This window comes from Tupaia chinensis, unplaced genomic scaffold (genome assembly GCF_000334495.1).
Source record: "Tupaia chinensis unplaced genomic scaffold, TupChi_1.0 Scaffold147880_1, whole genome shotgun sequence".
Classification (NCBI taxonomy): Eukaryota; Metazoa; Chordata; class Mammalia; order Scandentia; family Tupaiidae; genus Tupaia; species Tupaia belangeri.
In genome coordinates this window covers 18,606-30,678 of record NW_006207730.1, presented here as the reverse complement: position 1 = coordinate 30,678, position 12,073 = coordinate 18,606, and the positions used below count along the sequence as shown (strand labels likewise).

The window sequence follows — 12,073 nt, the reverse complement described above, 5'->3', positions numbered from 1 at the left end:
TGTCACTGAGTGTATCCCTGGGTGAGCAGGACAGGTTCCAGTCTATGGATGAGAGTGACTGGAACCAAATCATACATATTTTACATAGAAAAATATATCATGACTTTTCTGATGACCCAATACAAATAGCCTGACAAAAAAATTCAAGACAATCATCTCAAAGTCCAATGAGAAGCAAGAGAACATAAATAGACAACTAAACAAAATCAAGATAATGAGTGAACAAAATGAGAAGTTTAATAAATAAAAACCATGAAAAAGAACAAAACATAAATACCGATGTTGAAGACTACAATGACAAAACTGAGAAAAAAAAATAGAGACACTCAACAGCAAACTTGATCGTGTAAAAGAAACAATCAGAAAACTCAAAGACAGGTCATTTGAAATTTACCAATGAGAGGAGCAAAAAGAAAAGTTAAGGGTGATGGACGCCCACATGGCCCAACACAATTCGGGTCCTGGATCCAGTGGTTTGCTTTTTCACCCCCCCCCCCACTCTGTTCCTCTCTGGTCAAATTAAAACAAACAAACAAATAAAATAAATAAATTTAAATAAAATAATTCTTGAATAAAAAGAAAATAGGATAAATAATAGTGATGAAAGCATAAGTGACCTATGGGACATTATCAGCCAAATGGATCTATGAATTGTAGAATTTATAGGAGAAGAAAAAATGTAAAGAAAATTTATTCAAATAAATAATGGCTGAAACTTCCCCAATTTTTGGAGAGATAATAACATCCAGATTCATGGGGCTCAGAGGATTCCAAGCAAGATTAATCCAAAGACAAGGAGAATATCTTAAAAGTGTCAAGAAAAAAGAGACTCGCATATGAGGGGACCTCTCTAAACTATGAGCACACTTCTCAGCAGAAACCTTACAGATCAGAGGGGAATGGAATGATACATTCAGAAGGCTGAAAGAAAAAAAAATTACAACCAAGACTACTATAACTGGCAAAGCTGTCCTTCAGAAATGAAGGAGAGATAAGGACATTTCCTGGTAAACAAAATTTGAAGGGGTTCATAACCACTAGAAATGCTAAAGAGAGCTGAGTTGAAATGCAAGGATCGTAAGTATAATAACAATGTGAAAATACAAAACTCACTAGTAAAAGTACATATATAGTCAAATTCAGAATACTCTAATACTGTAATGGTGGTGTGTAAATAACTTTTACTCTGAAGTGGATTAAAAGATAGAAACATTAAAAATAACTACAGTTATGGGGGGCAGATAATGTGTAGCAGTTTTTAAAAAATGATGCTTTGTAAGATTGACCTACATGGGAAGGTTCCAGGTGTCGCCTCTTTTTTTTTTTTTGGAGAGATTTTCACTGTAGGGCGCGTGCGCTCGCCAGACAGACAAAGAGAGACATAGAGACAGAAAGCGAGAAATCAACCCCCCAGGGGGGATGGTCATGCCACAATCCCTTCTCCTTCATTCTCCTCTCGGGATCTTGGGCACGCACGCACACGTGCCCAGCGGAGGTGTCACCTCTTTGAGTATGCCACTATGGCTGAGACTGGGGTGGATTGTGGCATCGACTCTGTTGAGAGTACCTCTCTCTCTCTCCCTCTTTCTCTCTCTCTCTATCTCCCTCTTTCATTCATGGAAAAAATCATTAAACTTAAAAAAAAAAAAAAAAAACTATAGCTGCTGGGGGCCAGCAGGTGGCATAGTGGTTAAGGTGCTGGACTCCTACATGACTGGACCTAGAGGCTTGAAAATTAAGCTAGGTGTGTTTGTGTGCATGTCCAAAATCTCAGGAGAAGAATGAAGGAGAAAGGATTGCATCATGGTCATCTCCCCTGGGGGTTGATTTCTCACTTTCCCTCTCACTGTCTTTTTCTGTTTCTCCCACAAGCGCATGCAATGCAGCTGCAATAATTTGTTAATGAGTACACAATATAAAAAATGTGAAATTGGGGTCCAGCAGGTGCCGTGGTAGTTAAGGCACTGGACACTCCCACATGGCTGACAATGGTTCGAGTCCTGAACCTGGTGGCTTGCTGTTTCACTCTTCCCCCCCCTTTCTGTGTGTGTGCCTCTCTCTGGTCAAGTTAAAACAAATGAATGAATAAATAAAATTAAAATAAATATTTTTTAAAAGATGTGAAATAAATTACATAATATGTTAAATGTGAGGATAAATAAAAGTGTAGGATTTTTGTATTTGATGAAAGTTGAGATGTTATCTACTCAAAATAAAATGTTGTAACTATAAGATATTTTACGTAAATCTCATGGTAACCACAAGTTAAAAAAAAATTTTATTAGATATACAAGAGATAAAGAGAAAGGAATCAAAGCCTAACACTATAAAAACCAATAAATCACAAGGGAAGACATAAAGAGAGGAAGAACGGAACAAAGGATCTACAAATCAGTCAGAAAACAATGAAAAAAGTGTCAATATAAGTCTTTATCCAGCAATAATTACTTTAAATTTAAATGGATTACATTCTCCAGTCAAAATACACCCAGAGGCAGCATGGATAAAAACAAAATCCAGGCTGGCTCTGTGGTCTGGTGAATACAACAGCTAAATAAGGCAGTTGAATACCACATGGCTGACTGTGCAGTTTGAGTCCTGGATCCAATGGCTTGAGAAACAGGCTGGGTATATGTGCATGCATGCTTAAAACTCTGAAAGTAGGATGACATGGAGAAGGGATTGCAGCATGACCATTCCCCATGCGGGAATGATTTCTCTTCTCCCTCTCTCTGTCTACCTCTCTCTGGCAAGCACATATGCTTTTTAGCAAAAATAAAAGATAAAAAATAAACAAGACCCAACAATAAGTTGCCTACAAGAGACGCACTTTAGTCTTAAATACAAATATAAGCTGAAGAAAAGGGATAGAAAAATATATTCCATGCTACGCTTATATCAGACAAAATATACTTTCAGGGAAAATCTTTCATAAGAGACAAAGAAGATCACTATATAATGATAAAGGGGTCAGTTCATCAACTATTATATAGTTTTACAATTACTATTACAATTTTACTATTATACAATTTATATAAAAATTATAAGTACATTTGCACTCACATTGAAGTACCTAAATATATAATACAAATATTAAAATAACTAAAGAGAAACAGCAATATAATAATAGAAGGGAACTAAAATATCCCATTTTCAGTCATGGATAAATCATCCAGATTGAATATCAGTAAGGAAATAGTAGGCTTGAATAACACCATAGACCAAATGTGCCTGAAAGACATTTGATTCCATCTGACAGCACAATATACATTCTCCTCAAGCACACAAGAAACATTCTCCAGGACTGGTCATATGTTGGGTAACAAAACAAGTCTTAAAAAATTCAAGAAGGTTGAAATTATATCAAATATTTTTTCTGAACACAGTAATATGAATCTGGAAATAATAGGAGGAATTTTGGAAAATTCACAAATATGTGGAAATTAAACAACACACTCTTGAACAGCAAATGGGCCAAAGAAGATATCAAAAGGGAAATCAAAAAGTTTGTCTTGGGGGCCAGCCGGTGGTGCATTGGTTAAAGAGCTGGACACTCCCACATGGCCAACCACCGTTTGAGTCCCAGACCTGGAGGCTTGCTTTCTTACTTTCCCTCTCTTTCTCTCTCCGTGTCTCTCTCTGGTCAAATTAAAATAAATGAATGAATAAATTAAATAAAATAAAATAATTTTTTAAAGAAGTGTCTTGAGGCAAAGGAAAATGTGAACACAACATACCAAAATTTACATGATGCAGCAAAAAGAGTTTTAAGAGAGAGTTATAATGATAAATACTCACATAAAGAAAAAAGAAAGATCTCAGATAAACAATCTGACATTATATCTCAAGGAACTAGAATAAGAAAAACAAATTCATCCCTAAAGGCAGTAGAAGAAAGTAAATAATAAAAATTGGAGCAGAAATTAATGAAATAGAGACTAGAAAGACAACAGAAAAGGTCAACAGAACTATGAATTAATTTCTCTTTTTTAAAGAGAGGTTTTTGCTGTAGAGCATGTGTGCTCACCAGAGAGACAGGGAGAGACAGAAAGTGAGAAATCCCCCCCCAGGGGGGATGGTCACACCGCAATCCCTTCTCCATTCTCCTCTTAGGATCTTGGGCATGCATGCACATGTACCTGGCATGAGTTTTAAGCCACCAAGTCCAAGACTTGAACTACAGCTGACAATGTGGGAGTCCAGCAACATAAACATTAAGCCATCTGCTGAGCTCAAGAATTAATTTCTTGGGACCAGTAGATGGCATAATGGATATGTCGCTGGACTCCCATGAAGTCGACTGCAATTGAAGTCCTGGACCCGGTGGCTTAAACTCACGCCCAGCATGTGTGTATGAGTGCCCAAGATCCCGAGAGCAGAATGGAGGAGAAGAGATTGTGGCATGACCATCCCCTCTGGGGGGTGATTTCTCATTTTCTGTCTGTCTCTGTCTTTCTGGTGAGTGCATGCGCCTTATAGCAAAAACCTCTCCAAAAACAAAGTAATTAATTTCTTGAAAAGATAAACAAAATGACAAACCTGTAGCTAAGTTAACCAAGAAAAAAAGAGAGAATATTAAATAAAATCATAAATGATACCACAGAATAACTGATAACACAGAAATATATGTTTTTCTCCACAGTGGCTGAACCAATTTACATTCCCACCAACAATGTAGGAGTGTTCCCCTTTCACCACATCCCATCCAGCACTTATCATTATTTGTTTTTTTTAATCTTCACCATTCTGACTGGGGTTAGGAGGTATCTCATCGTGGTTTTGATCTGCATTTCCCTTACAATGAGGGATGTTGAGCATTTTTCATATTTTTTTTGGTTGTTCATATGTCTTCTTTAGAGAGTCATTTATTCAGCCCATTCTCCCATTTTTTAATTGGGTTAATAATTTTCTTCTGGATAAGCTGCTTGAGTTCCCTGTGTATTCTGTTTATCAGTCCCTTATCTGAGACACAGTGAACAAAAATTCTCTCCAATTCCGAGGGTTGTCAATTCACACTAATTACAGTGTCCTTTTCCTTGCAGAAATTCTTTAATCTGATAAAATCCCACCTATCTATTTGGGGGATTATTGCCTGTGCTTTAGGAGTCTTGTTTAAGAAGTCTTTGTCTACCCCAATGTCTCCCAGAGTTTTCCTGGTGTTTTCCACCAGTAGTTTTATAGTTTGAGGTCTTAGGGTTACATCTTTGATCCACTTTTAGTTGATCTTTGTTAAGGGTGACAGATAGGGGTTCAGATTCATCTTTCTGCAGATGGATACCTAGTTTTTCCAACACCATTTGCTAAAGAGCTTTCTCTTTTCCCACTGGATTGACTGGTACCCTTTGTCAAAGATCAGTTGGCTGTATGTTTTGGGGTTCATTTCTGGAGTCTCTACTCTGTTCCATTGGTCCTCATGTCTGTTTTTGTGCCAATACCATGCTTCTTTGATCATCACAGTTTTGTAATATATTTTGGGGTCAGGAAGTGAGATGCCACCTACTCCAGTCTTCTTGCATGGGATGGCTTTAGCACAACGGGATCTTTAATGGTCCCAGACAAATTCTATGATTGTCTTTTCGAGATCTGTGACGAATGTCTCTTGTAATTTTATAGGGATTGTATTAAACATGTAGATTAATTTGGGTAGGATTGCCATTTTTATTATGTTGATTCTGCCAATTCAGGACCATGGGATGTCCTTCCACTTTTTAGTATCCTTTTCAATTTCCTTTTTAATGTTTTCATAGTTTCCTTGTAGACATCTTTGACTTCCTTTGTTAGTTTTATTCCTAAGTATCTTATACTTCTTTTTTTTTTTTGAGAGAGAGGTTTTCGCTATAGGGCGCGTGCACTCGCCAGACAGAGAGAGACATAGAGACAGAAAGCGAGAAATCACCCCCCAGGGGGGATGGTCATGCTGCAATCCCTTCTCCTCCATTCTCCTCTCGGGATCTTGGGCACACACGCACACGCGCCAGGAGTGAGTTTTAAGCCACTGGGTCCAGGACGCGAACCACGTTTGACTACTTGGGAGTCCAGCGACATAGCCATTACACTAACTGCTGGTTCCCAGTATCTTATGCTTCTTGTGGTTATGGTAAATGGAATTACATTCTTCAGTTCTGTCTCTGTCTGGTCTCTTTCTTTCTCTTTCTTCCTTTCTCTCTCTCTCTCTTTAGATTTTAGGCATAGGGCATGTGTGCTCATCAGAGAGAGACAGAGAGAGAGAAAGTGAGAAAGCACCCTTCCTGGGAGGAGGGGAGGTGGTCATGCTGCAATCTCTTATCCTCCATTCTCTCCTGAGGATTAATAGGCCTAAGCACGTGGACCCAACGTGTTTTTCAAGTCAAGGGGACCAGGATTCAAAGTGCAGAGTTGATTATGTGGGATCCAGTGTTTGAACTACCACGGCACCTGCTGCCCCAATAACACAGGGATATGAAAGTTCATGAGATTACTATGAGCAATCATAGGCCAACAAATTGGATAACTTAGAAGAAATGGTTAAATTTCTAGACACAAACAATCTACCAAGAATGAATTATGCAGAAATAGAAAGTCTGAACAAACTAATAATTTATGTGGATATTGAATCAATAATAAAAAACCTCCCAACAACAAAAATACCCCAAGGTAAGATGACTTCATAGGTAAATTCTACAAAGCATTTAAAGAATTAAAAGCAATTCTTCTAAAAATTGCTAAAAAAAAAAATTTTGAAGAGGGAGGAATACTTCCAAACTTAGTTTACTCATTACTCTGATACCAAAGCCAGGTAATATTAATATAAGAAAAGAAAAATTATAGGTCTGTATCCTTGATGAACATAGATGCAAAAATTATCTACAAACTAATAGCAAACTGAATTCAATAGCGCATTAAAAGGATCATATATTGGGGCCATCAGGTGTCATGGTAGTTAAAGGTGCTGGACTTCCACATGGTGATTCAAGTCCCGGACCTGGTGGCTTGCTTTCTCACTTTCCTTCTCTCCCTTTCTTTGTCTCTCTCTTATCAAACTGGAAAATAATAATAAATAAAGTTAAAATAATTCTTAAAAAAATCATGTATCATGACCAAATGGGATTTATCTGTGGGATACAAGAATGATTCAACATACATATATCAATAAATTTAATATACCACATTAGCAGGATAAAAGATAAGAATCATGTAATCATTTCAATAGATATAGAAAAAGCATTCAACAAAATTTAACATCCTTTTATAATAAACACTCTCAGCAAATTAGGTATACAAGAAATTCATCTCAACATAATAAAGGCCATATCTGTAAAGTCCACAGTTAACATAATACTCTGTGGTATGCTGAAAGCTTTTATCTAAGATCAGGAACAAGACAAGAGTGCCCACTCTTGCCTTTTCTATTCATCATAATAATGGAAGACCTACAAGAAGCAATAAAGCAAGAAAAAGAAATAAAAGGCATCTACTGAAAAAAAAAGTTAAATGTATCTGTTAGCAAAAGACATGACCTTATATATAGAAAACCCTAAAGAACAACCAAAATACCATTGGAACTAATAGAATTCAGTAAAAGTGGTAGAATATAAAAATCAGTTGTACTTCTTTGAACCAAGGCTTAGGCCAATTCACCTGGTTAACACAATTTAAGAATAGTAGAATGTGGACACCCTGTGTTTATTTTTTTTTCCTTTCTTTTTTTGGAGAGTTAGTTTTTAGGTTTTTTTTTTTTTTTTTTTTTTTTTCCTTTTTTTTTTTGAAGAGAGTGAAAGAGAAAAAGAGAAAGGGAATAGGCCATGTGCGCTCACCAGAAAGACAGAGACAGAGAGACAGAAAGCAAGAAATCACCCCCCCCAGGGGGGATGACCATGCCGTAATCTCTTCTCCTCCATTCTCCTCTCAGGATCTTGGGAACGCACGCACATGCGCCCGGTGTGAGTTTAAACCACCGGGTCTGGGATTCGAACCACGGTCGACTACATGGGAGTCCAGCGACATAGCCATTATACTAACTGCTGGTCCCAACACATTATTTTATTTTTTAAATTTACATTTCATCATTGTAAATCTTTATAACACACAATATAGTTTTTCAAAGTATGCATGTAGTACATACAATCAAATCAAGAATATTTCCGTATATATAATTTTCAACAGAGAACTTTACATTCTTTTTTAAAAAATATTTTTAAGAGATTTTTACTATAGGAAACGTGCACTCACCAAAGAGACAGAGATAGAGTGACAGAAAGCAAGAAATCATTCCCCCAGGAGAAATGGCCATGCCTCAATCGCTTCTCCTCTATTCTCTTCTTGGGATTTCATGCATGCACGCATATGCACCTGGGTATGGGAATCTAACCTCCGTCGACTATGTGGGAGTCCAGTGACATAACCACTATACCATGTACTGGTCCCAGAGAACTTTACATTATTCTGCATGTTATATGTTTCTTCTTTTTGCCCCTCTCACCCAACCTTTATCATCCACTATCTTCCCTTACAGTCTCTTGGTATCTATACTTACCCTCTCTACACTAGTATCTTCAGATTTTCCTATTTCTTCCATAGAGTGCAAACACTCAGGACATATTTTTTGAATAATTAAAGCATGTTTATTTTAATATCTCATTCCCCACTGTAATACATTTGATTCTCCATTTAATATTGTCTTGTAGATAGATGCTCTTAATTTGGTAACTATATATCCTTCAGACTTGCAATCCTCAATGAAACTTATAAACCTCTCATTAAACTTAAATTCTACCTCTAAACTGTAAGAATATGGGGTTAAATAAAACAAAGACACCATCATTTTTTATTTACATCAATTTGGTTTATGTATATTTGAATCTTGCTATAATGACTGACTTGTTTCCAAAATGAAAAATAAATGTATAACAACTTTATCATCTTATTTCAGCTGTTCACAAACAATCCTCCAGCTCCATCCATGTAAAAGTAAATTCAACTTTACTGTATCAAAGATCCAAGCTACTTAACATAAATTCAGTGAGGTCAAACTATTCATAAATAGCATGAAAATATGAGTTGTTGAAAAATGTCCAAGGTGCTACTATAAGTAGTTTCTTTTTCCTTGATATTAATGTACTGAGGTAAACTACTGAATTTAAAATATAGGTATGAAATTATTCCATTCCATCCAGACCTATTAAATATTAAATACCTTCTGGAAGTTTCGTATTTCAGTCCTAAAAATCCTCAGAGCTATGAGCATATCCTCTTCAGAAATGTAACCTCTACAAAAGCTTCCAGGAAATTTCAGAAAAATATAATCTAAAAGTTGACTGATTTGCCAAATGATGCAGCCAGGTTTGCTTCTGTAAAAGCTTCTGATGAAGTTGGATGTTCATGACAAACTCCAGCTGTATCTTCACAGATACTCCGTATTCCAAAGCAAGAGCAGCTTCATTTACAATTTTTCCAGCACCTGGTCCCAGAATATGTATTCCTAGTATTCTGTCTATCAATTTCTGCTCAAGAATGTTCACCATGTCAGCATTTGTCTTACATTTGCTGTTAGCAACAAATGGGAATTTCCCCACCTTGTACTCAACCCTCTTCTTTCAAATGCTTTTCTGATTTGCCAACTCATGCAACTTTAGGGTGTGTGTAAATCACTAATGGCACACAATTGTAGTCGATGTGCACGGCACCACTATTCATTCCTTCAACACAGATGATGCCTTTATCCTCTGCTTTGTGAGCCAGCATTGGACTAGCAACCACATCACCAATGGCATAGGTGTTTGGAATTTTGGTTTGGAATCTAGTATTGACCGGAATTCTCCCTCTGGGATCTAGTTCAATTCCAAGCTCTTCAAGTCCCAAATTCTAAGGGTTATCAACTAATGTGAACCAAGAGTACATCACAATAATCTCAGCTTTACCACCAGCAGCAGCTTCAATAAAAACCAATTTTTCCATCTGACTTCTTGGTGACACTAGTAACCTTTGTGTTCAATTTAAACTTAAACCCCTGTTTTCGAAGGATGCATTGAAAACTTTTAGATATCTCCATATCAATTTCAACTCCACCTACAGGACCCAAAAATTCAATGGCCATTACATCTGCACCAAACTGAGCCCAATTGTACACCTATTACTCCTGCACCAATAATGACCATTATTTTCCTGGAACCTTTTTAAAAGATAAAGAACCTGTAGATGACACTATTGTATCTTCATCAATCATGATTCCAGGAAAAAGAGTGATTTCTGAACCTGTAGCTATAAGAATGTTCTTCATATTGATAACGAGTGCTGCCATCAGCTTTTATAGCAGTAACCTGATTTTGCCAGTTATTTTTTCATATTCATTTACATGAACAACCTTATTCTGCTTGAATAAATGGGCAATTCCACCTGTTAGAGCTTTTACTGCGGTAGTCTTCTGTTCCATCATCTTGTCTAAATTCAAGTCAACTTCTGACATTTCCTGACATTTCAATTCCCCTGGATGCAAAATCTTTTCCATGGGCCATATGGTAATAATGAGAGTTATTCAATAAAGCCTTAGAAGGAATACAACCAACATTCAAGCATGTTCCACTAAGTGTTTCATTTTTCTCAATGCAGACTGTCTTAAAGCCTAAGTGGGCAACTTTTATAACAGTAACATATCATCCAGGATCAGAACCTGTCACTGTTACAACAGCATCAATTGACTGATCTGCCTAAGTTCTCAGCGGCACCACAGAAACTCCCTGGAAGCCATGAGATATTCTATTGGAATGGCCTCTCTTGGCCAAGGAACAGTACACATGACTCCAGGTCTGCATTTTTGTCCCCCATACTTTTCTTTACACCAATGCTTCCACCTCTGCACACAGCCTTGGCTGCTATGCCCAACATTTGGGACATATTGAATACATGGCGTGTGTCTTTCAAAGTCAGGCTCACTTCGCTGAAAATTAAGTCTTCTATATTCATCCCCTTTGAGACAAATGACAGGGTTCATTGTTCTTTACAGCTGAGTAGTATTCCATAGTATATATGTGCCACAGTTTTTCAACCCAGCCATCAGTTCTTAGATGCTTAGGTTGATTCCATGTTTTAGCAATTTTGAAATAAAACTTCAATAAACATGGATGTGCAAGTGTCTTTCCAACGGAGTGTTTTCTGATCCCTTGGGTAAATACCAAGGAGTGAGATTACTGGGCCACATGGTATTTCTATTTGTTTTTTTTAGGAACCTCCAAATCATTTTCCACAGTAGTTGTACTAATTTACATTCCCACCAACAGTATAAGAGGGTCCCCTTTCACCAAAGCCTCACCAGCACTTGTTCTTTATTTTTTGGATCCTGGCCATTATAAGTGGGGTTAAATGGTATCTCATTGTGGATTTAATTTGCATTTCCCTTATGATAAGAGACACTGAACACTTTTTCATATATCTTTTGGCCATTTGTATGTCTTCCTTGAAGAGTTGTCTTTTCAGCTCATTTGCCCATTTTTAAAATTGGATTGTTCAGTTTTTACTGCTGAGTTGCTTGAGTTACCTATCTATTCTGGTTATCAATCCCTTATTTGAGGGACAATTTACAGCATTTTCTCCCTTTCTGAGGGTTTTCTCTTCATTCTAATTATTGTTTCCTTTGTTGTAGAGAAGCTCTTTAACTTGATGTAATCCCACTTGTCTATTTTGGGGATTGTTACCTGTCGGGGACTCAAACCATGGTCGGCCACGTGAGAGTCCAGCACCTTAACCACCAAGTCACCTGCCATCCCCTAGAGGCCTTATTTAAGAAATCTGTGCCTACTTCAGTGTCTTCAAGAGTTTCTCCTAAGTTTTCTACCAGTAGTTTTATATTTTGATGCTTTACATTTAAATCTTTGATCCACTTTGAGTTGATTCTTGTTCATGGTGAAAGATAAGCATCCAACTTCATTTTTCTGCAAGTGGATATCCAGTTCTTCTAGTTTCATTTGCTGAAAAGGCTTTCTTTCTCCACTGTGTTGTCTTGTACTCCTTTTCAAAATTCAATTGACTATATGATTTTATATTTGTTTCTGGATTCTGTACCACTGGTATATGTGTCGATTTTTGTGCCAGTACCATACTG

The 12,073-nt window shown here is 37.0% G+C and overlaps 1 protein-coding gene and 1 pseudogene across 1 annotated transcript in view; one reads left to right on the top strand and one right to left on the bottom strand.

The window, feature by feature from the left end:
* DGAT2L6 (diacylglycerol O-acyltransferase 2 like 6) overlaps window positions 1–12,073 on the top strand; it is a 42,600-nt gene that overhangs the window by 15,731 nt on the left and 14,796 nt on the right. The gene's annotated exons all lie outside the window — the stretch shown is intronic.
* Window positions 9,283–10,787, bottom strand: LOC102499787 (dihydrolipoyl dehydrogenase, mitochondrial-like; annotated as a pseudogene).